Genomic DNA, 26,407 nt, shown 5'->3' with positions numbered 1-26,407 from the left:
GAAAGAAACAACACATATAAAATTTGTATCCCGGGCTTCAGTTGACCTGTATAGTTCAACTGAAGAACAGGATATTAATGCTAACGAAAAGGAAGAAATCGACGTACGCTAAACTTGTATCCCGTACTGAAGTTAACCAATACAGTTCGAATATGGTTCGAGATACAACCCTTGTATATGTGACGCGAGGTATTCTGTGCTACCAATATTTCCATCCATTTTTCCCTTCATTTTCCACAGAAATAATATGATACAAACACGCGATATCCTCAACGTGAAAATACTACTTGTCTTGATATGTCAACTATATTTTTCCTCTCTCGTATTCCTTTGTTTCTGAACAGTCTTCTCAGGTCTTTCATTAGTGTAATAAATGTTCTCTGGCCAATTCTGACGTCATTGGTCAAAGCCGACGGGTTGTATCCCCTGCTTCACTGGGCCCCTTCTCTCAAAGCGTTACACATTCGTTTTTCGGACGAAGGGTATAAAATGACTTAGTTTTTTGCGACGAGTGTCCTCACAAGGAGAAGCACCCTATTTTCAAGGCCTAAGGGCGTATCGAGGAAAAAATTGTGTACTTCAACCGTGACATCGTGTGCGACTGATTTAGTCTCGCCTGTGGTTCACATCCCAATGTCAATTAAGCTGCCGTGTATTACGCTCGAACCCTTTTCTGGTGACATTGATAGCTGGCCCAGATTTTGGGAACAGTTTGAAAGCTGCATCGACAGAAATGCTTCTGTGTATACCGTTAATAAATACGTGTTCCTAAGAGAAGTTGTGGTAAGTGAGCCCAAACAACTGTTCGATGCACTAGTAGTGATGGCTTACAGCTATCAAGACGCTAAGAGAATTCTTCATGCAACCTATGGAGAACGAAACCGCATAGTACAGACCCACTTAGACTATTTATAACTGCGACCCGTTCGAGTTGACTGTCTTAATATGACATTGATAATATGCAATAAACACACTGAAACTCTGAAATCCTTGGATGAGCATGCGAATGCCTATGGCAACTTTCTCACGCCAAAAATTTTGCTCGCTTTTCCGGCAGACGTTTTCTGACATTGGATACTCCACGTCAAGAGGGAGAAGCTCTCCGAAGGAGACGTACTAAGATTAACTGATTTTTAGGGAAAGGAACTGATGGTGCAGTCACTACGAAAAAGATACGGAAGGCCATGCCATTCACGAGTACATTTAGTCGTTCGGGTCCATTAACTCCTGCCTCAGCCATTATCAATATCAACTCCAAATAAAGTTGTTCGAAACACAAGATGATGCATACCGTGAAACCTTACTGCGTTTTTGCGAAGATAGCAATCACTGGGCATAAAACTGAAGGCGATAAAGGATATTCTATAGCGCTTCAAGGTACTAAGATCGAGAATTCGATGTTTCCTTTGTCTTAATTGAGGCCACACAGTTAAATACTGTTTGAAGAAAGGAGGAGACTCCTGCTCTTATAGATGAGGGAGTCATCACCGATCACTTTGTGATTATTCGAAGCATTGAGAAAGATTTAGCAAACCTTAGATATATTGCAATCAGTAAAGAATACAGCCCTAATGCTATAGGTGTCTTTATTAACGAAAAACCACTCATGATGAATCTAAATTTCGATTTGGTCTGTTACCAGCTAATACTAGATTTGTTAAAATCCCTTTTGTAGGCGCTTTATCGTGTGATATTGCAAAGCTATTTAGGAAGTATGGTGTGGACGTCGCCTTTTCGTGGATATATAAAGTCCAACATCGGTACACCCATAATGAATTATCTACCAAAGACAAAAACGCTGACTCCCGAGTTTATAGAACTGAGTGCGTCGATTGTGAAGCTTCGTATGTAGGGCAGACTGGTAGGAAATTTCGAACAAGATTTCGTGAACACTTACTTAACAAGAAAGGACAGACCAAACAGCGTTCGGCCTTTGCTGGGCACCTCACATCTAGCGGCCGCAGGTCCCCGACAGTGAAGAATTTAAATGTACTCCATACCGTCCGCAAGTGGAAAGAGCTAAATATTTTAGAGGAAATGGAAATTCATAAGCACTACGTTGCAAAAGAAAGCTAGATTATTGAATGATCAATTTGTTAGCAGAAAGCAGTTTTATTGCGGTACCCACTATACTAATCCATCAATATTTCACTATCGTGAAAGTGATAATTTTTTTTAATGTTGTAACTGGTTACGTTTTACCCTAATTTTAAGGTATGTTGTTACGCAGTTTTCAACAATTTCCTACTTTACAGCGGTCATTGTACCCCTACGCCGCCTGTGTCTTTGCACTTATTTTGTCACTATACCTGTAATAATTTAATTTTGATAATTTTACCGTTTACCTAATTGATTGTTTTCTTAACCACTTTGGATAGCAATGTCATCAACCCTTAATTTCTACTACTATGGTTGTACTGTATAATCCTGTCCATACAGTTCTATGTTCGTGTGTGTGGCTGCGAGATCTGACATATCTTGTGTTTTCGACCGCTTTATAGTCACATTTCGTCCACTGTACGCAACGCTCCATGTTTTGTACGCCGGACCGCGTTTGGACCCGTGTTATGTAAACTGTTTTAAATATTTTTCTAAGTTTGCCATAATTCCCCTTTTGAAAAGATATTGTAGTCATACTTTGACGTTGTATTCCAGGTTTCGCATCCCTTATACTTGTATAATCTATATTTCTTATAAATTATATCTTACCGTCATATGCTGGCATTAAAGAAGGGATGCTGGCTCACCACATTATTTCTTACTAACTTCACAGTTATTGTTACTTGTAGAGAGACAGCTACACTTTGCCTCATACTATCCTCATTACTCCATTGTTAATATACTATGCCTCATAGTATGTCACACTTAGAGGTTAATCGGAAGATGCCCCACATGTCGAAATGCCTCACTGCCGATAAATGAAACAATTTGCAACAAAGACTGATTTCGAGTCTTTCGAACCAGTTTCTGCCATCCCCCAAACAATCTGATTCTCTCAGCGTCGCCATTAACAGTTCAGTGTACAATGTTGTCTCGAGACGATGAAGTTTCACGTTCCTTCAGACGACAAAGGCGAAAGCCGATTCGTACATTGTCTTTTGGATGCTGGCATCCAATCCACGTTTATTTTTCGAAAACTGAACGATTATCTCAACCTACAGTTTATTGGTACTTGACCTGTCTCAGAAGGTGCATTCGAATCTTCTTTGACGTCCATGGTTCGGAGATTTTTGCGCTTCAAGCTAAACAGCGCAGGCAAGAACGCTCATGTTAAGCTCAATGCTTTCGATAGTTTACATAGTTTCATGAAAATAAGACTCTGCCAAAACATGCCAAGATAAATATAAATATCAGACATCCGTAGTTGGCAGACCCCACTGAAAGGGAAGGTGCTATTCCTATAGAATTACTTGGTGCGACTCACTACTGGGAAACTGTGAACGACGCAGCGCCAACACGCCGTCTCTAGCATCTTTGCCGTCTAAACTCGGACGGATCCTCGATGGGTGTCACCCGGGTGTTTTAAGTAAACACGCAATCTTTGATCTCATTAATTTAGCTGTTGAAGAATAGAATGATGACACAATAAATAGCTTTTGGGACTAAGAATCAGTCGGAATCAGTACCGATCAACAACGAACGAGTAAGAAATACTCTTGAACGTACATGCCTGCCGACCAGCAACGAGCAGACTGCCTCCGTCGAAAATACGCTGTATTTCTACTTAACAGCTTTTACAATTCCGAGAGGCGTTTTGTTGCCTTACAGAAAACGCTATGCAAAAATGATACCCTAAGACGCGTTTACATCAACAATGTTAGAATACACTAAAAAAATTACGTAGAATTGGATGCCACAGAAGAATTTGCAAATTAATTTTATTGGTCTCATCAGTTGGGTAAGCGAGGAAGACAGAGGAGTACAAAACGGCGAATTATCGTTGATGGTTCCTCACACGAACAAGATGCACCTCTCTTAATGACACTTCAGAAATCGGGTCTAACTTGTTACCCGAAGTGGTTGAAATCTTTTTCAGGTTCCATATGCGACGTCTTGCAGTCTTTTCCGACATTATTCAAGATTTTATGCAGCTCTCTCCGTACTCTAACGATAAAGATATTACTTTATCTTTCTGGTACAAGACTACCAATAACAGGGTTGAAGATCAACAACGGACAATCAATCGATTCTTAAGGCTTCCTTTTGGCCTTATACAGGGTGCGGCAGCGTTCATAGTAGGATATTAGAAACACACCATCAGGCAATTACTGTCATTCATTTATTAACTCTTACGTCAATTAATAGTTAAAGGTATTCCATTTACTAATGTGTAAGTCATTGTCCATTGCGTGGATTATGTTTCGAATATGACTCCTGTCAAATGGTGCCCCCTCTACACAACACATTCATCTAGGCGGCGTTGGAAGCTTTCCATAGCTCGGACATTGCTGACGGCAGTTCTGATACGATCCTTCAACTCAGGAATGATGGAACAACGTGTTCGGAACACTTCTTACTTCAGGTAGCCCCAAAGGAAAAAGTCCGCACATGAAAGGTCAGATGAGCGTGGAGGCCAGGAAATGTAACGAAAACGGGAAATAACTGTACCGGGAAATATCTGTCACAAGAAATCCATGCAAATTTTGGCTGTATGCGACGTCGCTCCGCCTTCTTGAAACCATAATTGTTCCACATCCACATCGACCATACCTAATTGGGGAAGAACGAAGTGTTGCAGCATCTTTAGGCAGCGTTCACTGGTGACAGTTACAGCCACACCGCTGTCAACCTCAAAGAATTAAGGGCCAATAATCCCAAAGGAAGCAACTCCAAAAATGGTTCAAATGGCTCTGAGCACTATGGGACTTAACTGCTGAGGTCATCAGTCCCCTAGAACTTCTGAAACCTAACTAACCTAAGGACATCACACACATCCATGCCCGAGGCAGGATTCGAACCTGCAACCGTAGTGATCGCGCGGTTCCAGACTGTAGCGCCTAGAACCGCTCGGCCACTCCGGCCGGCGAAGTAACTCCACACCACACTGTAACACGAGAATTGTGCAAGAGATTGATGTGCAGTTCATGCGGGTTTACATCACTCCAATAACGTATATTCTCTTTATTCACTGAACCACAAAAATCGAAATGAGCTTCATCTACAATCAGGATGGAGTGCAACATTTGTGGATTTTGGCGAAGGAGATCACTCATGGTTAAGCAGAATGTTTCACGTGAAACCCAATAGCGAGGCTAAATTTCCTGAACAATCTGCAGCTAATATGGGTGAAAATGGAGATCTTCGTGCAATATTCTCCTGAATGAGCGATCGGACACATGCACAGTTTGCGCATGACGACGAGCAGATCTTTTTGGGCTACGCAATAATGCAGCACGAACATTTTCCACGGCTTCCGGTGGCCGCACAGTACTTTCACTTCTTCCCAGTTTGCCATTGTTCGAAATGTATGTACCCACCTCACAATGGTCCGTCCATCTGGAACTTTCCCATGACGTCCCAAGTTGAAATGTTGCCGAAACAGTCGCTGGGTAGCAATAACAGAGTCGTTATTATTAAAATGTCTTTCAACAGCAAAGACACGATGCTGTGCACTCCACCGCTCCATATCACTGTCACACTCGAAATGGCAGGTCATTAGTACACGAATGCGGCACGAGCTGGCGCGCATTTCTGGAGTACGTCATTGTACTACGCAAGCCAAATTACGCTATGAACGCTGCCGCACTCTGTATTTGCTAATCAGAAACAGTAAAATTGACACTGTTAAAGTTGACGACTAATTTGCAACAATTATCCGCCATTTAGAAGGTAGAAGGAAGGGATATCCAAGCGATTCTAAGGATGGTTCAAATGGTTCAAATGGCTCTGAGCACTATGGGACTTAACATCTATGGTCATCAGTCCCCTAGAACTTAGAACTACTTAAACCTAACTAACCTAAGCACATCACATAACACCCAGTCATCATGAGGCAGAGAAAATCCCTGACCCCGCCGGAAATCTAACCCGGGAACCCGGGCGTGGGAAGGGAGAACGCTACCGCACGACCACGAGCTGCGGACTCTAAGGATGGCATGGAACTCGGAAGAAGACCTATTCTTAGATAGTCAGCGACAAGTTACCGAAAAATTTTCAGAGACATTTGAAAAAAAAAAAGAAAAAGAACTACGAGCAACAGCAGATCTTTATGGCCCACTGCGGTTATCTGTCCTAGGAAAAATTGTCTTTCAAGACACTCGCCGCCTCCGATTAGGTTAGGACGAAACCATGGCTCACAACCCACCTGATTTGGATGTCAAATCTTCCTGAGCTATCTAATAGTTCTATTCGAAGGATGATCCAGTTGTCAGAGAACGAGAGCGCTTATATTTAAGTTCTCTTTTATACATTTGAGAGAGCATATGGCGCCGTCCTATACAGGGTGGTCGGAAACTCCCGTTACAAACTTCTAGGACATGTAGAGGGTAGTGAGTACAGAACATTGTCAATAGGAGCCCATGTTCAGAATCGTATCGTTTCCGTTCCACGACAGTTTCAGTTCAGATGTGTACCTTGTCAACGTCTGCTTAGGGCACGAGAAGCGTCTCAGAGTTCCCTGTCCTGGTATGCCACAGGGTAGACACGATGACGTGTACTACGTCAAACGATCCCCAGATGTCACTTATTGCCCGCTTTGCTGTGAGACCGATTCAACACCTGTGCATCACCGATAGACGAAACATGGTGCAGTACACGTTTGCGGAATACACAGACATGCTCCTTGTGTATGGCGAAGCTGGAGGTAACGGAAGAGCTTCTTGTCGACTGGGCGAACGTTTTCCACACCGTCACTCTCCATCGCCCAAGTTACACAACGGCTACGAGAAACGGGTACCTTCACCGTGAGGAGGCAAGACTGTGGTGCTCCACGACGACGCCGCACTCCAGAATTTGAAGAAGGTGTACTGCGTTGCACTGAAGATAGCCCGTCAACGAATTCGTGAACAATTGCGCGTGCAATGGCGTTAGTCACAGTACCGTCTTGGACGTCCTGCATGAGCAACAATTACATACATACCACTTACAAAGGGTACACGCTATGGGTCCAGCAGACTTTCCACAACGTGTTGCCTTCTGCACATGGTTCCTGCACCATTGCATCGACGCGCCCCTGTTTCCAAGTCGAGTTCTCTTCACAGATGAATGTATGTTCACAAGGAATTGTGTTCTGAATGCTCGAAATAGCCATGTCTGGGCGGACGAAAACCCTCATGCCACGTATGTTCAGGGATTTCAAGACAGGTTTGAAATTAACGTGTGGACAGGTATTCTTGACGGTCATGTGATTGGACCACACCTCCTTCCATCCAAGCTCACGTGTCCCGCAAACTTAGGCTTCCTACGACACGTAATGGACTCATTCTTGGAATCTGTGCCATTGAATGTCTGTCAGGAAATGTGGTTTCAGCATGATGGAGCACCACCTCACTTTTCACTGGTTGTCCGGAGACATCTCAACAGACGGTATGGTGAAAGACGGATGGGCCGTGGTGGTCCAACCGCGTGGCCGCCTCGATCGCCGGATTTAACCCCTATGGACTACTCCTTGTAGGGTCATATGAAGAGCCTAATTTATGAGACACCTATGGAGACAGAGGAAGATCTGCTGGCACGAGTCCTGGCCACCGCACAAGACATTGAAGAGACACCAAGTGGGATGAAGAGAGTGTACCAGAACATGCTTCGTAGGTACAATGTGTGTAACAACGTTGGTCGGCGTCACATCGAGCCGCTGTTGTAATGCATCGGTACGGTACGCTGCGGCTGGTGCCGTAGATGCTGGGTTCTTGTTGTTGTCTACCAATGTAAACCATAAGGTGTAAGTTGTAATGCAAATGCGTAAGTAATAATGGAACGAGTTAGTATTCCTTTCAAATGGATTTCAACTACTGTACTGGGTCACGCATAAGTACATTCTTCACGTGGATGTGGATGAGAATCATCTCCATTGAAACTGTCGATACGTTTCCGGATATGGGTTCCTATTCAAAATGTTATGTACTCACTATCCCTCTACATGTCCTATAAGTCTGTTTCGGGTATTTCCGACCACCCTGTACATCACTTCTAGCGGTAACATGTCCGAAGTAACGTGTAGTAAAAGTTGATTAGCACCCGGAAGAATATAACACTTCCCTGCCCAGAACTGCTAGCAGCATTGGCAGGAACCAAACTACTACACTGCGACTGAAAGTAGTCTTATAAGGACGACACTTCAGACTGATTCCGTTGTAACCCTTGGACGGATAAAGGGTGATCCCGCCACTTGGAACTGTTCGTATGCAACAGAGTCCCAAAAATACGCTCACCACACCGTCTCAGTAGAGATACCGTCGAAGCAAAGGCAACCCACCTGATTTAATTTCAGCAGATTCCACGCCTCAGACGTTGTGAATACTGGACGTCTGGTGAACTAGCATGGCTGTCACAAAATCCTAATTTATAAGCGAGTAATCATTACGCATCTATTTTACCTAAATTTTTATTTAAAACTAGTAAGTTAGATAAATCTTCTCAGGCTTTACTAATTTAGGCTCCACAATAACTCATAGACGTAAACAGATCCCGCTCTTACTAGAAACTGTTACAAATCACAGCTTTCTTCATTCGCTTCAAAGAAAGCTCCTTCAGCAAACGGACACGTGCAAATTCACTAGAGAAGACATAGCAGAATGTCGTTTTTAAGGGACTAAAACTGTGCAGCAAAAATGTTTCTCCTCGGAAAGTCTTCCAATTCCTAGCTCATCAAAGATAATATGCTTCAACCCGTATTTAGATGATGATTTATTACGTTTAGGAGGTTGCCTGGAACACGCTGAGGCGTCTGTCGAAGAACTTCATCCGATTATTCCATAAGGAAACCATCCCTTCACCAAACTTCTGATCATGTACGCGTATATTATCATCCTCAAGTATGAGCGGTTACAACTAAGAGAATAATTCTGGACACCACTCGCCCATCATGTGATCGAAACGGTGCTGCTTGGTTGTTTTCCTTATAAAATTGCACATAACATCGCTGACCAACAGACAGAGGCGCCGCTACCGGCTGATAAAGAGTGAAACTTCACGAGCCATTGCAAGTTTTGCAGGATACCTGTACTCAAAATCAGGCATCATTGTAAATAAATGTTGTATCCTATTAATCACCCGTTATGTAACAAGAGCGGTGCATTTACAACTGATAGAAAACACGATAAATCACCGGTTCTTATTACCTTTCCAAATATTTTTAGGTCCGCGTGGTATTCCACGCACTACATATAGTGATAACATCCAACTTTCTGTGCAGCTAACCGAGAATTTCTTGCTTGATTAATTTATTGGTTTTGGGACTAAACGGCGCAGTTTCGCGGTTCCAAAGTTACTCGCGGAAGAGAGAGGGTCCGATAAAAGAGGACGGATTCGGTTAGAGGAGTCAAACAATAAAACGAGGAATTTAAAACATACATACAGTAAGTCATAAAAGGGCAGACCAAATCTAAAAACTGGAAAAACACGGGTAAAACAGCAATCTTTCCACTGGGGATTGGTCATGGGTCCCAGATCGAGAAAACTTGAAGTGAGGCTCCAACCACAACCACCCTGCCCCAGCTCCAGGAGTAAAGTAAAACCTTATATCTGAAAATAAAAACCACTGTCACGGACGAAACTGAGGACCAGTTCAACCATCTGTGAACCGTCCGCTAATATTACAATTAAGAAACCTGGAAGATTATACTTAGTACTAAGGTCCAAAAGAAGGGGACATGCCACCAATGTATATGATACCATCAATCTGGCTACACAATAACATTGTGGGGGTGGTTCGTTACGTGAGAGGGAACTAGGTGGAAAGCCAGGTTAACATAAACCTGAACACCGAGAGATTGGAAGGGGAGGGAGGGGGGTGGCAGCAGGAGGAGTGAGGAGAGGGAGAGAGGGGCACGCACGATGAAGGAAATGCAGTCAGGGAAGGAAGAGTGGGCTACAACATCTTGGGGCCCCATGTGGGCCACGCACAATCTCATGAAAGAACTTGGAGCCCTCTTGGGGCAGATAATCGAGAAATAAAAGAAATATAGAACGCAGTCTGTTGACAAGACTCGCCAGTTCGACACTCAACAGGGTATCACTTGGAAGTTTGTAGCGCCAGGAGCGTCCTGGAAGGAAGTATAGTGGGAATGGATGATTGGCTCAATTAAAGAACACCTCCGCAAGGTACTGGGCCGCTGTATCATGGACAAGTAAGGCCTACAAACCATATTTCTCAACGTAGAAGCTTCCTTCAATTCAAGATCGATTACACAAACTTAGGACGAAGTTCTTTCCCAAGCTCATTTTCTCGTGGGCGTAAGACTTATCACCCCACCTATAGCCCCTGAGCCACCAGAAACAACAGATATGGTACGGCAAATTAACCTGCTGCAGAAGGTATCCCACGGCTTTTGGAAGTGGTGGAGTTAAAATGATTTACTGCTCCCCGACCTTCTATCAAGTTTAGAAAACTGGCAACCACTGAAAATCCAGGTTGAAGATATTGTACATACGAACAGATTGAGACAGGTTACCTCAAACATCATCCTTGTTATCCCAGACAGAAGAGGTTATCAGACCAGTCCACCTAGTAATCCATCTGGATGTTGACAAGGATGGGTATGAGGAGAATATCATTGACATAGTCCTGAGCGCTTTATCTTTGTACCTATAAAGATCTTATTTTTTGTTATGCTATCGAGAACTTGCAACAAGAACACGCAACAAGAATTACTAAACTCGTCTGAAATAGTTACTCGCTCTCTGCTGGAAAAGGCTGCAGGTACTCTTAAGACCTGTAGCATCATGTGACTTGACGTGCACACCATGGCCTGCCTTTCTCTTTGGTCTCTTCAGCACCTTCACCACATTCTCGTCCGTTGTGGACGTGGGACAGTGGCTTTTCAAATATTTAACAAAGAAATTGGCCAAACAGTTGTGCAAATTGAGGAGCAGTGTGTGTGTGTGTGTGTGTGTGTGTGTGTGTGTGTGTGTGTGTGTGTGTGTGTGAGTGTGTGTATGTGGGTGCAAAAGAGAGAGACACAGAGAGAGAGATCTCTTCCTAAACCCCTGGATCAATTTCAGCCAAATTCGGTACAGAAACAGTTGCTCTCACGAATAACCTCGTAAGTCCAATAGGAGTGGATATAGAGACAAAAACATGGATGTTACAGCCTCTAGTGTGCAGCCTGCCCTGCATGACAGGATGTTGTGTGGGAACAGTGTCAACCTGCCAAATCAACCTACTTTACAGAGCAGCCTCAAGTCAGTGGCAAGGAACAGTTTTCTGGGATTGAACTTAGAGGGCGGACTGTATATCAGAGGCAAATAAATGATTTTCAAACCCCTGCTGTGTAGCCTGCCCTGCATGACAGGCATGTTTTGGGAGTAGAATCGACTGGCTTTATTGAGATGTATTGCAGGGCTACACATACCATGAACATAGCTGGGGACAGGGTGAGAAGGATCGAGGAGCAGATAGGTAGAGTGAGGGGGTAGGAGGAAATCTATGGACAGAGAGGGTGGGTGGAAATGGAGATGGAAAGAGAGAGGAACAGGAGGATATAGTCAGGAAGGGGAGAGGAAGATACGTTCAGTGAGAGTGGGTGGAAGAAATCGACAAAGAGAGGGGAAGGAGGAGGTGAAACTACAGAGAGAATGGGGAGGAGGAGATAGAGGTGGGATGGTGAGGTGGACAGACAGAGGAAGGAAGAGGTGTGTTCAATATATGAATCGAATGCATGCATGAGTGACGCTACGAGGAAAAGGCTTGTGTTTGTGTAACATCGTTGACTGTCTTGTTATTGTTCAATAAATACCCACACTGTTAAAGTGATCGGATTGTAATTCGTTACTTTCAGCAACGGTCTATATGGTATCGTAGATAGATTTCTAAAGCAAGATTGACACTACATTCACACACTGTCCGTTCTCCGCAGATGCTTTGAAACGCCTGAATGTTGTGGATCAGTGGAAGCCCTCTGCGAACCTGCGCCTTTGTGCTGTCGGCCGCTTGCCTCACGCCTGATTGCCCTAATGGAGAGGTGCGTAGCCGCCTCATCAGGAGATTAAACTGCCGGGCTGCAATCTCTTAATGCCGCAGGCCGACTTATTTGGCCGATTGTAAACACCGCAGTCAGCGGGAAATCACTCCTGCCTTTGCGCTGTTACAACTGGAGGGACGCGCATCCCGTAAGCCCCTGCGTGGCAAACAGTTCGACCGTGCGGTAAGAAGGATTTGAGGTCGGCCGTTAATTCTCCAACATTTAGTCGACTCAACGGCAAAGCGACTTACTATTAATCTCATAGCCTTCATCCTCGATGTGAAACTTATCTCTAGATTTGAAAAGCAGCGTACCACAGTGAGATGGCGCAGTTTAGCGCTACATCATCCTTCATCTATTGCAACTTAGTTAATTGTTTGCTCACCAACAGATATGCAACATCAGCATAATAGGAATATGCAGTTAAAATTTAGCAAAATTGCAGCGGTATAATTACGTAGAGATCTAGTTAGTTCGAAAAGTAATATTACAGAATTTATTCTCGGCTCGTCACGAGTCATTTTATTTACCGCACATGGTATTTACTCACCATTTCAGCTGCCATAAGGACCACGAAAATACTCGGACTATCGATTATATTCTTTGCGCGTTGCCATTTGTTCGCAAAACTATATCAGCACCCTTCCATAATGAAAGAGATGTTGAGCTCAGAATCTTGAAAAGAGGTTTTAACTCCGATCAAAGATCTTGGGCATACAATTTTCCTATAGTATGCATTATACTTTCAAAGTATGTTGTGGAATGACGGATGTTTACTTTTTTAACATCTTGCCAGTCGTAATATTTTTATTAACCCTACTTAGTGTTATAAACGTAATTCTCTAGTCTATAATACTCATTTCTTAACAGGCAACTGTTTTTTTTTAACTTGTAGCTTTCACCTTCTTGGAGAAGCACTTGTCTGGCAGAAACTACAATGTTTAAATCTGTGTTTCCCTTTACTCGGTACTTGTAAGTTATCTCTGTCAACTGTCCCACGCTCATGAAACTAGCTGTTAATGTAATGAGTACTAATGTTTTCTTATTTTGCGTGAATATATACGTTGTATATATACATAGTGTATTTAGTATTCCAAAATCCAAACACAATTTTACAGTGAGACTAATTATAAGTTATTATTTTCATATCTCGTTCTGTAGTTTGAAAACAGTTACCTTTTTTAGCACATTTCATTGAAAAAAATAGGAAAGATACCAACTAGAAGACACTTTTAGACAATGATAACGAGACTCTAAGGCCACGATGTGCTGTTTGACTTTCTCTGCATGTGCTCTTTCCACTTCAAATGACAGTCAATATTTATACCTAAAAAATTTCGAGTTTATTATACAATCTGGGGAATTATTTTCTACTTATAACGTGAAATTATTGTTTTCCGTCTTCAAAATGGAAATGTGTTATTTGTTTAACGTGCTGCATTAGTTTATTGCTTGCTGACCACACGACAACATTCGTAAGTATCTTATGTAGTTCTTATGCTACAAGGTCTGCTGTTTTATCTGAAATTACAGTGTTGCTCTCATCCGCAAATATAATTTCCTTTCCTGTGTTTGTCCCTATGCCTAACATAGTCGGCATATAAGGAGTTGCAAAATACCGTTCTATCGTTGTTTCGTGTATTCGTAAAATTACCTTGAAGACCATGTCAAAAATATCCTTGTTTTACAATATTCTCTGTGCATCTCTTCCCGATTCGGTTTCTTGAAAAGCACATTCAGTACAATATATTTTTACTGAATTAAATATAAAGTATATGAGTGAAGTACATTTCACTATGTAAAGCTGGTCACTGCATTATTTCAAATGTCGTAGAGAGATTCACAAGACATTATTGTATAATTGTAATGCACACAATTACAGGTACTGTAATTTTAATAAGCATTTATCATAGTGAATCTACTAGTGCAATATTGGGACATACTCCATGCAACTGAAAGAAAACCCTGCTACTCACAGTGAGTGGCTTTATACCTGACTTTCTTCACGACGCCACTCCAACAAATACATTGTTCACCTTTAATCAGGCCAAGGAGATCGGCAGTCACGAGGGTGTATAGTTTATAAACTTTACTCTGCATTAATATAAACAACGTCAAATGAAAGAGTTGTTGTTGTCTTCAGTCCAGAGACTGGTATGATGCAGCTCTCCATGCTACTCTATCGTGTGTAAGCTTCTTCATCTCCCAGTACCTACCACAACCTACATCCCTCTGAATCTGTTTAGTATATTCAACTCTTGGTCTCCCTCTACGGTTTTTACCCTCCGCGCTGCCCTCCAGTACTAAATTGGTGATCCCTTGATGCCTCAGAATGTGTCCTAGCAACCGATCCCTTCTTCTAGTCAAGCTGAGCCACAAATTTCTCTTCTCTTCTATTCGATACCTCCTCATTAGTTATGTAATCTACCCATCTAACCTTCAGCATTCTTCTGTAGCACTACATTTTGAAAGCTTCTATTCTCTTTTTGTCTAAACTATTTATTGTCCACGTTTCACTTCCATACAAGGCTACACTCCATACAAATACTGTCAGAAACGAATTCTTGACACTTAAATCTATACTAGATGTTAAAAAAATTTCTCTTCTTCAGAAACGCTTTCCTTGCCATTGCCAGTCTACATTTTATATCCTCTCTATTTCGACCATTAGTTATTTTGCTCCCCAAATAGCAAAACTCCTTTACTACTTTAAGTGTCTCATTTCCTAATCTAATTCCCTCAGCACCGCCCAACTTAATTCGACTACATTCCATTATCCTCGTTTTGCTTTTGTTGATGTTCATCTTATATCCTCCTTTCAAGACACTGTCCATTCCGTTCAGCTGCTCTTCCAGGTCCTTTGCTGTCTATGACAAAATTACAATGTCATCGGCGAACCTCAAAGTTTTTATTTCTTCTCCATGGATGTTAATTCCTACTCCGAATTTTTCTTTTGTTTCCTTTACTGCCTGCTCAATATACAGATTGAATAACATCGGAGATAGGCTACAACCCTGTGTCACTCCCTTCCCAACCGCTGCTTCCCTTTCATGCCCCGAGACTTATAACTGCCATCTGGTTTCTGTACAAATTGTAAATAGCCTTTCGCTCTCTGTGTTTTACTCCTGTCACCTTCAGAATTTGAAAGAGAGTATTCCACTCAACAGTGTCGAAAGCTTTTTCTAAGTCTACGAATACTAGAAACGTAGGTTTGCCTTTCCTTAATCTATTTTCTAAGATAAGTCGTAGGGACAGTATTGCCTCACGTGTTCCAACATTTCTACGGAATCCAAACTGATCTTCCCCGAGGTCGGCGTCTGCCAGTTTTTCCATTCGTCTGTATAGAATTCGTGTTAATATGTTGCAGCCGTGACTTATTAAACTGATAATTCGACAGTTTTCACATCTGTCAACCCCTGCTTTCTTTGGGATTGGAATTATTATATTCTTATTGAAGTCTGAGGGCATTTCGCCTGTCTCATACATCTTGCTCACCAGATGGTAGAGATTTGTCAGGACTGTCTCTCCCAAGGCTATCAGTAGTTCTAATGGAATGTTGTCTGCTCCCGGGGCCTTGTTTCGACTTAGGTCTTTCAGTGCTCTGTCAAACTCTTCATGCAGTATCATATCTCCCATTTCATCTTCATCTAAATCCTCCTCCATTCCCTTAATATTGTTGTCAAGAACATCGCCCTTGTATAGACCCTCTATATACTCCTTCCACCTTTCTGCTTTCCCTTCTTTGCTTAGAACTGGGTTTCCATCTGAGCTCTTGATATTCATGCAAGTGGTTCTCTTTTCTCCAATGGTCTCTTTACATTTTCTGTAGGCAGTATCTTTCCTACCCCTAGTGATATACGCCTCTACATCCTTACATTTGTCCTCTAGCCATCCCTGCTTAGCCATTTTGCACATCCTGTCGATCTCACTTTTGAGACGTTTGTATTCTTTTTTGCCTGCTTCATTTACTGCATTTTTGTATTTTCTCTTTTCATCGATTAAATTCAGTCTCCCTTCTGATACTGAAGGATTTCTATTAGCCCTCGTCTTTTTACCTACTTTATCTTCTGCTGCCTTCACTATGTCATCTCTCAAAGCTACTCATTCTTCTTCTACTGTATTTCTTACCCCCATTCTTGTCAATTGTTCCCTTGTGCTCTCCCTGAAACTCTCTACAACCTCTGGTTTAGTCAGTTTATCCAGGTCCCATGTCCTTAAATTCCCACCTTTTTGCAGTTTCTGTAGTTTTAATCTACCGTTCATATCCAATAGATTGTGGTCAGAGTCCACGTCTGCCCCCTGGAAATGTCTTACAGTTTAAAACCTGGTTCCTAAATCTCTGTCTTCCCATTATATAATCTATCTGAAAAGTGTCAGTATCTCCAGGCTTCTTCCACGTATACAACCTGCTTTTATGATTCTTTAACCAAGTGTTAGCTATAACTAAGTCATGCTCAGTGCAAAATTCTACCAGGCGGCTTCCTCTTTCATTCCTCACCCCCATTCCACATTCACCTACTACGTTTCCTTCTCTTCCTTGTCCCACTGTCGAATTCCAGTCACCCATGACTATTAAATTTTCGTCTTCATTCACTATCTGAATAACTTCTTTTATCTCATCATACATTTCATCAATCTCTTCATCATCTGCGGAGCTAGTTGGCTTATAAACTTGTACTTCCGGGTTTCGTATCTATCTTGGTCACAATAATGCGTTCACTATGTTGTTTATAGTAGCTTACTCGCATTCCTATTTTTTTATTCATTATTAAACCTACTCCTGCATTAACCCTATTTGACTTTGTATTGATAACCCTGTATTCACCTGGCCAGAAGTCTTGTTCCTCCTGCCACCAAACTTCACTAATTCCCACTATATCTAATTTTAACCTATCCATTTCCCTTTTTGAATTTTCTAACCTAGCTGCCCAATTAAGGGATCCGACGTTCCACACTCCAACCCGTAGAAGGCCAGTTGTCTTTCTTCTGATAAAAACGTTCTCCTGAGTAATCCCTGCCCGGAGATCCGAATGGGGGACTATTTTACCTCCGGAATGTTTTACCCAAGAGGACGCCATCATCATTTAACTATACAGTAAAGCTGCGTGCCCTCGGGAAAATTTACGGCCGTAGTTTCCCCTTCCTTTCAGCCGTTCGCAGTACCAGCACAGCAAGGCCGCTTTGGTTAGTGTTACAAGGCCAGATCAGTGAATCATCCAGACTGCTGCCCCTGTAACTACTGAAAAGGTTGCTACCCCTCTTCAGGAACCACATGTTTGTCTGGCCTATCAACAGATACCCATCCGTTGTGGTTGCACCCGCGGTACGGCTATCTGTATCGTTGAGGCACGCAAGACTCCCCACCAACGGCAAGGTCCATGGTTGATGGTGGGGGGAGGTTCCAAAAACTAAGAATAAAATAATAAAATGAAGTAAGGGAAAGATATAGGAGTTCGTTTCTTCTGAGCGCTTTTCGAGAGTGGAATAACAGAATTATTGTGAAGGTGGTTCTATGAATCTTCTGACAGGCACTTACGTGTGACTTGCAGATTAGTCATGCAGGCGTAGCTGTAATATCAACGAATCAATAACAGCAGTTTTTCCCAAAGGTGAATGTGAAAACTCGTTAAAAATTTGGAACAACAATTGACGAACAGCATGTATCAACACAGAGAAGAGAATGGTGGTATAATGCAATATGAGTCAGCTTAAAAAGTTCGATATAAAGTTAATTCTAATGACGAAAGAAAAGTAAAACAACTACTTCAGCGAAATGGTGTTACAAGGAACTGACGAAGTAATCTAATCAATTTATCAATATGTTCATAAGAAAACCCTTCTACTCATTTGACATGGAAAAAAATTGCTACAAAAATACGTGATGGGGACATATGTATGACAAGTGTTACTCAGATCAGATGACCACTTCGAAACTGATAGTTTGCCACAGCATGATGGGTCATAATCAAGTCATAATCACACGGGCTCAAGTTTTGTCATTTTTGTTTAAAACGACAGAATACTTTATAGAAGTAACACAAGACATGTCTGAGTTAGCATATTCAGTACATGAAACACCTAAATATACGACCTCAAAAGTGAAATTACAGCTGAAATACTTTTTAAGACAATTACAAGTAAGATGCGGAAGTAGCAGAGGGTTAAACAGACAATGGAGACAAGGTCCAGAGCAAAGCTGTACAAGTGTGCGTGACTATGGGAAATGCAAAATAAATAAAAAATTACAGTGTCCGTTGGAGAAAAGAACTCAGATCGCAAGCAAAGATGGGTAGCCTGAAAGGTGGAAGTAATATACTAGTTGTACCATAATTAAAACCGTAAATAGACATGGATGAAAAGTACCATGACAGAAGCAGAAACGTTCCACTTAACGTAGGCCTACAGTACTGTATTCATAGTTAAAGTGGGACATGTGTGAATGAGAGTGCAATTAGTTAAGGATTTAGTCGTAAAGCTTACACTTCAAATATATTTCTACTAACTAGAATAAACCCTCACGCTAAAGGCAGTGACTGTTTGTAACCAGACATTGATAAATATCTCGCAAACGGTTAGTTTTTTCGTTTCCAGACACAAGTTGCCTGGAACTTAGGTGATTTCACTACCGTGTACTTTCAAGTGTTTCAAATTGCGCTATTAAGATACACGTTCTGTTGGGCTGCAGTACAAAGGACATAAATTTGAAGATAATAATATACAAATTTTCCGCCTTTCATTCTTCACTGCAAGAAGTGGAGCGGGCAGTTTCAAATCTGGTCCATTGTATTTCCACAGTTCTATTCAGCTAATTACGTTAGTAGTACGGCAGAGGGTGACCCAAATTCAGAATAAATGCGAGGGTTCTCGTATTTATCTAACAACCATGCAAAACCTCCCGAAAACTATTCGTCGAAAAATGGGTACTTCAACTATTTTAAATCATTTCTGTAACAATGTCCTTCATTATCCCAGAAAAAATTTTATTTTGTTTACATATGTTGTGTATTAATGTTGTACATGCACATGTGTGTTATTGTATGGATTCAACTGTTGTGGTGATATTTGCAAGGAAGAAAGGGGGATGTGATACGGAAAACGAGGAATGGCTATAGGAGATATGCGAACCTGTGAAGGGTGCATAGCTATCAGAAATAAGGGAGACATACAAAAATTTAAAGCGTACTTTGGAGATAAGAGGCAGGAGATGTGATATTTCTAGAAGACATTGGCAATAGAGTGAAAATTCTAATCCAATGTAAGTCATGTGAAGTAGACAGTACTAACCAATATTATTATCTTAGAGTTATTGAGATTCTTTGGAGAAATAACCGCGATCAAGTTATTACACTTCGTATACAAGAGACAGATCTAAATATACTCAGACTTCAAGAATATAGTAATAATCCAAATTACGAAGAATCAGAAGCTGTAATGTATGAATATTACCAAATCGTTTGGTTAATTAATTATGGTTGTAAAATAATTAATCTAATTATTTACAGAATTATGGACAGACTGGTAGAACCGGACCTGGGGGAAATCAGCTTCAGTTGCGAAGAAATGTAACGAAAAACGAGATAGTATTGGCCCTACGACTTTTCTTAGACGGTGTAAAGGCTAATCGACTTTTATAGCTGATCCTCTTCGATAACTATCAAAACGGTTCCACACACAACAGCTGTTATAAGTTATGACGTTGCTATAGCCACGTACAAACTACGATTGTCAGTCGTAGGTAACGGCTCTTTCTTTGTGTAGGAACCATAAAGAAATTGTACGATTTTAAGGTTTTTTCTTTTTCTTTGCAACTGAACGAGCATCGACCAACTACCTCCTTCCGTAATTCCTCCCAGTTCCTCCCTTTTTAGTGGCATATTCCATTACAGGAAAAAATTGACTTAGTGTCTTTATGGAGAAAATCCTCAATGGTTGTACAAAAAAGTATACTGTCCATCTAGAGTGCACATATTTATAATGTTGTCACGTTAAGTTCTCATACATTTTTGTTTTGGATATGGCGTAATTGTAGGTTTTGTGTTTTTGGTTGTATGATGATTATTTAATTTTTCTAAACTCTACAGATGTGAAGTTATTTTGGGAGGATATAAGCCAGTTATATCATCTGAACTGCAGTATATGAAATATAAACAGAAAATAAAATGTATTGTAGTCTCCATTCTCACCTGACCCTTCGCTTACATTTTTATAGATCTGAAGATGGTCATATATGCAAAACCTCAACGTCTTATACTCTACTTCTATGCATGCAACTGCAAAACTATGATTAATAAAGATTTGAGGAATAAATACAGAACATGTTAAATGAAATGAATGGTCTAACGAGCACATAATATGGATTAATATTATACTACTGAAATACGAAAGTAATGAGAGGTAGCAGAAATGGACGTCTCTTGGACTTAAAATCACGCAAGATGGACGAAACACAGGACGTATAAGGAACAGATAATTCGTGGCGAAGGAACATTATTTGCTAAGAGATATTTACTAGCGAAAAACAGTCGTTTATTTGAGGAAGAAATTGCGGAGAATGTTCATGAAACTTGTCAGGTGTGCAGAGGACGAAAGAAATTGGAATACATGTCTTTTTTTGTTTATGCCCAATTTCAGTCTTAAGGGGCAAAACAAACCACAAAAGGTAATTTGGCTTATTAGGTTTGAAAGAAATAACTTCGAAAAGATGGTATACATAAAAATATTTCTCATATAAAAGTTGAAGTATAATTAACGTTCTTTTAAACTGTATAATCGAATTTTGTAATAATTTGAAATTTTTCAGAATACCCGACCACCATCAACCAATTTCGAAAAATAGAAACTTTTGTTACATCATAAAATAAGAAGCTTTCAAGCTACATACAGCAGTGTACAGTAACGCTGGTTTCTGAATTATATTTGGAAAATAAGCTGTACACAATGTGCTGTCAGAGTATTTTCAACATATCTAATTAAATATTTGAATATTTACTTCGCTCTATTACAACACAACTGATTTTGTGTAGAATGACAAAGTGGATTCGTAATTACGGAACTTCGGTAGCCTTTATCGGAGAGAAATATAAAAATATTTTCTTATCCCTTTTTTTGTAATCAGTTTTTGATATAAGCAGTTGACAGACGGAATAACGGACTTAGAGAAGGTATGGTACACACAGAGCATAGATCGTAGCATTATTTTCAGAAAAAATTGTATGTCATGCTCGTTTGACCGTTGCCGTGTAGTTTCGTGTAACGAGAAAACTTGAACACACGAAATGGTCACGTAGTAACTACAGGAGGTGGGGGTTACGCGCTCTTAAAACTGAAATCTCCGATATAATCAGCTTTAACGAAAAACACGGGAACTTCACACAGGTCGGTCGAAATGTTTTCTGTGTCTGCCACTGTCCATGATACATTTAAGAACTGAAATGTTCAGATATTTTCGTTTTTGTACGCATTTCACGAGGCTTATAAATACACTGGTAGAAGAGGGTTTAAAATCTACATCAACTTTTGGAAAGCATACGAGCACAACTCTCAAATTCGCAAAACTGAATGCTGTGTAAGTGGTTCATTATTTAGTGGGACAATTGAAGATTTTGATGTCTAAGACGGTGAATAACATAATATGGTCAAAAGGTTTGTTGATGGCATTTACTTTAAACTAACAGGGATACTGTTTTGACACGAAGGAAAGTATATCATGGGGGGCTTAGGATGCACGCAAACATCAGTTGTCTTAAAATTACTGTCATTATAACACAACAAACTCATTTCCGCTCAGATGAACACAAGGTTTCTCTTTCTCCGCGATCTTAAAGCAACTGCCACACATATAGTCGTTCTTACGTCACAACTGAAAATAATTAATATTCCAATTGCCAACTGTGCCGTCCGCTGGTAATTCGATGAATATTGAATGAAATTTCGTGTAGAGTGTTGTGCTGATGAATGGTGTATCACAGAACGTCGAAAGTAATGACGGAGCTTATGATAAACCACCTCTTTTTGGTGTTAACTTTTGTCCGTTCTGATTCGGCTGTTGCGCTCAAGAGAGGTAGCATCTCTGTACGAGCGTATCTGATTAAACGATGGAATTATGGTCTCGCTGAAGCTACATGCATCATGTAACTATGTTAGAATAATCTATCAACTGTTAATTTCAAGTTGTCATGGTTTCCTTTACCTTCAGTTCCCTCCTACGATACGAAATTGAATAATAAGAAATTTTCTAGCTTTGTAAAGCTCTGCCGTTGTGGCATTATTGGTTGACGGCCATCAGCCGCCATTACCCCAGGACAACTTAATTTCAAAAATTACGGGCTTCACCCGATAAATGTAGAAACACTATTCATGTTATCTAAGAGGAAGCTATACCGATCGTTTTTGACGTACAGAGTAACAACTGAAATCGTTTCTTTGATGAGAAAACGTAATGCTCCCATCTGGCTAGTCTTGCTACGAAACAAATTTATAAAATAATCTCTGAAAGAACCTATATCATAAAGTAATGGATTAATGGCCAATTTGAAGCATAAAGTAATATTTTCATTCAAAGGTATGCATATGATCCCTATAAATTTCTGTAGTTACATAGGTGTGTTGTACTGGTGGCTTCTCCGGTAGTGTGAAAGTTTACGTCGGGCAAAGCGTAGTGCTGCGATTTATAGCATTAGGCACGCGATTTACTTGCAAATAGTGTCGCAAATATTAACAGTTTTAAAGAGTTTTCTTTGACTACCTAACGAATGATTATTATTATTTGCTGTTGCTAACAGTCCACTGCTACGAATACTTTCAAGGGGAACTTGACGCAACTACACTACTGGCCATTAAAATTGCTACACCAAGAAGAAATGCAGATGATAAACGGGTATTCATTCGACAAATATATTATACTAGAACTGACATGTGATTACATTTTGGGTGCATAGATCCTGAGAAATCAGTACCGATAACAACCACCTCTGGCCGTAATAACGCTCCTGATGCGCCTGGACATTAACAGAGCTTCGATGGCGTGTACAGGTACAGCTGCCCATGCAGCTTCAACACGATACCACAGTTCATCAAGAGTAGTGACTGGCGTTTTGTGGCGAGCCAGTTGCTCGGTCACCATTGACCAGACGTTTTCAATTGGTGAGAGATCTGGAGAATGTGCTGGCCGGGGCAGCAGTCGAACATTTTCTGTATCCAGAAAGGCCCGTACAGGACCTGCAACATGCGGTCGTGCATTATACTGCTGAAATGTAGGGCTTCGCAGGGATCGAATGAAGGGTAGAGCCAGGGGTCGTAATACATCTGAAATGTAACGTCCATTGTTCAAAGTGCCGTCAATGCGAACAGGAGGTGACCGAGACGTGTAACCAATGGCACCCCATACTATCAAGCCGGGTGATACGCCAGTATGACGATGATGAATAGACGCTTCCAATGTGCGTTCACCGCGATGTCGCCAAACACGTTTGCGACTATCATGATGCTGTAAACAGAACCTGGATTCATGCGAAAAAATGACGTTTTGCCATTCGTGCACTCACATTCGTCGTTGAGTACACCGTCGCAGGTTCTCCTGTCTGTGATGCAGCGTCAAGGGTAATCGCAGCCATGGTCTCCGAGTTGATAGTCCATGCTACTGCAAACGTCGTCGAACTGTTCGTGTAAATGGTTGTTGTCCTGCAAACGTCCCATCTGTTGACTTAGGAATCGAGACGCGGCTGCACGATCCGTTACAGCCATGTGGATAACATGCCTGTGATCTCGACTGCTAGTGATACGAGGCCGTCGGGATCCAGCACGGCGTTCCGTATTACCCTCCTGAACCCACCGATTCCATATCCTGCTAACAGTCATTGGATCTCGACCCACGCGAGCAGCAATGTCGCTTTATGGTAAACCGCAATCGCGATAGGCTACAATCCGACCTTTATCAAAGTCGGAAACGTGATGGTACGCATTTCTCCTCCTTACACGAGGCATCACAACAACGTTTCACCAGGCAACGCCTATCAACTGCTGTTTGTGTATGAGAAATCTGTTGGAAAGTTTCCTCATGTTAGCACGTTGTAGGTGTCGCCACTGGCGCCAACCTTTTGTGAATGCTCTGAAAAGCTAATCACTTGCGTATCACAGCATCTTCTCCCTGTTGGTTAAATTTCGTGTCTGTAACACTTGATCTTCGTGGTGTAGCAATTTTAATGGCCAGTAGTGTAATATTTTCACTCCGAGCAGTGGTTGCGTAATTATGTTCTTAGATAAAATGGTGGCCAACGTGGCACGTAATGTATACTGGTAAATACGCTAAGAAATCTCGTTAGTTGTCTTTTGTCAAATCAACACTACCCCAGTTTTTTCAGCGCTTCCTGCAATAGCAACAGAATTACCACATCGGAGGACACCGCTGGGTCACTGCCGTCCGCTCAAATAACTGCCTCCCCCGTTTCCTTCGGTCACGTGTGCAAGCACCGAAGATAGCCGAAGTTGGCGGACTAGTAGTAACGTCTCTTTAACCACCGAAAAGCTCCGGTCAAAAGTTTCGAGTGTTCCACCACAGATTCCAGTCCCACGCTGCGTGCATGGTTCAAGTTGTGTGCGGTCGACATGACCACTGGTCTAGGGCTGTCTTTTGCACAGTGCCCGGCTTGGCTCTGCGTGTGCTGTTACCAGCGCAGCACGCCGCATCATTGCGTCGCATCGCATCGATATGCGCGAGTCGTGCGCTCGTTAGTGGGCCGAGTGGTGAATACGGCACGTGGCGACCGGTGTCCGCCCACGCCACACTGATCTATAGTGCCTACCCATGTAACCTGCTACTGCTCGCAACCCAGAATGACCACCTCGGAAGGCAGAGGTAGCAAGTACGGTTACTAAGTTAAGGGAATATTACTCACTTTGCAAATGACTGACAAGATTGTGTTACATAGCTTTGTGATTGTGTTACAATTTGCTTTCCCAGGTACTTCACCTCTAATGCTACATCGTAGATTCGTCACTTTGTTTCGGCCTCTGTAACGCTACGAATTGAGCCAGAAGCAATTTTCTGACAACTAAGCACAATTACACCCACAGCTCTAAAGTGTCACCACCACATTATGTCTGGAAGTAAACATAGCCCCTAGGTATGGCGTGATAGGGCTGATCACAGAAATATATGGTAAATTGGGTATTACATCTGTTGATTTTATTCCATCGGCCTGATGTGTCGACTTGCACCACTTAAGTATACAAGACACTACAAATCAAGCTTAATTAGTCTCTGAGGAATTAACTGCAATCATCATTATAGCCCTCACTGTAGGCAGTAAGCTAGCAAACAATATATGGTGCAGCGATCCCGGTCTATATCTTGCCAACAACATATTACGTTGGATAGCGGGTGGCCAAATATTTACCAAGGAAAGTCGCCAAACAGCCGTACGTTCTGAGAAGTTATATTATTTTGACAACCAGTTTCGGCATTTCAATAGGCCGTCCTCAGCCCCTGCTTATTAAAACCAGTATACATGTAGTGTATATCTGTGCATACCACAGTTGACTGTACAGAAAATGAAGCGCAATGATAAAAGTTGTTAAAACCCACAAAATGCACTTAGCAGCGTGAAGACAATACCTGTTTACATATAGCACAACAAAGTAGTATATATACACATACAGGCTGGCATTGACACTATTTTAACATCTTACCGTTATAACAGAACATGCGTAACATTCCAAAACACTAAAAATAGACAATATACAACCAGAAACACAAACAAACAGAGCTTGCATAGTTTGTTTTCGTTTTATTAATAAGAGACCTACGTAATTCTTATAGATGAGCAAAATCCCAGTTCATATGAAAGTCTATCATCATTCAAAGTGAAACGTTGCGATATAATCTATGAAGTACACAATAGTGTGCAACTCCATCTTCCAAGTACGTATTATAAGCGCTTTTGTTGTATCAGAAGTAGTTGTCAGCATTAGAAACGCTATCAGTTGCAAAACACAACGGCAGACAACATATTCAGTGAACAACGGTATACAAAGAACTTGCGAGAAATACTCATAAAATACCTCAAGAGCAAGTACCAAATAAAAATAAAAATATGGCGCAAAATAGGTGAGGCAACAACTGTGAGCGGAAAAAAGGTTGTAAATGGAACAACACTAAATGGAAACCTTAGCAAATAACGGGGAAAACCAAAGCGATGAAACAAATAATGTATTGTCACAAGCCTAAATATTCCAGGCCTCTCGAGCCACACGGTAAAACTTGTTAACCACAACAATAGTACATACCAATC

The sequence above is a fragment of the Schistocerca nitens genome, chromosome 1 (genome assembly GCF_023898315.1).
Source record: "Schistocerca nitens isolate TAMUIC-IGC-003100 chromosome 1, iqSchNite1.1, whole genome shotgun sequence".
NCBI classification, from domain to species: Eukaryota; Metazoa; Arthropoda; class Insecta; order Orthoptera; family Acrididae; genus Schistocerca; species Schistocerca nitens.
The sequence above is the reverse complement of the archived record's forward strand: the minus strand, read 5'-3'. Positions refer to the sequence as shown.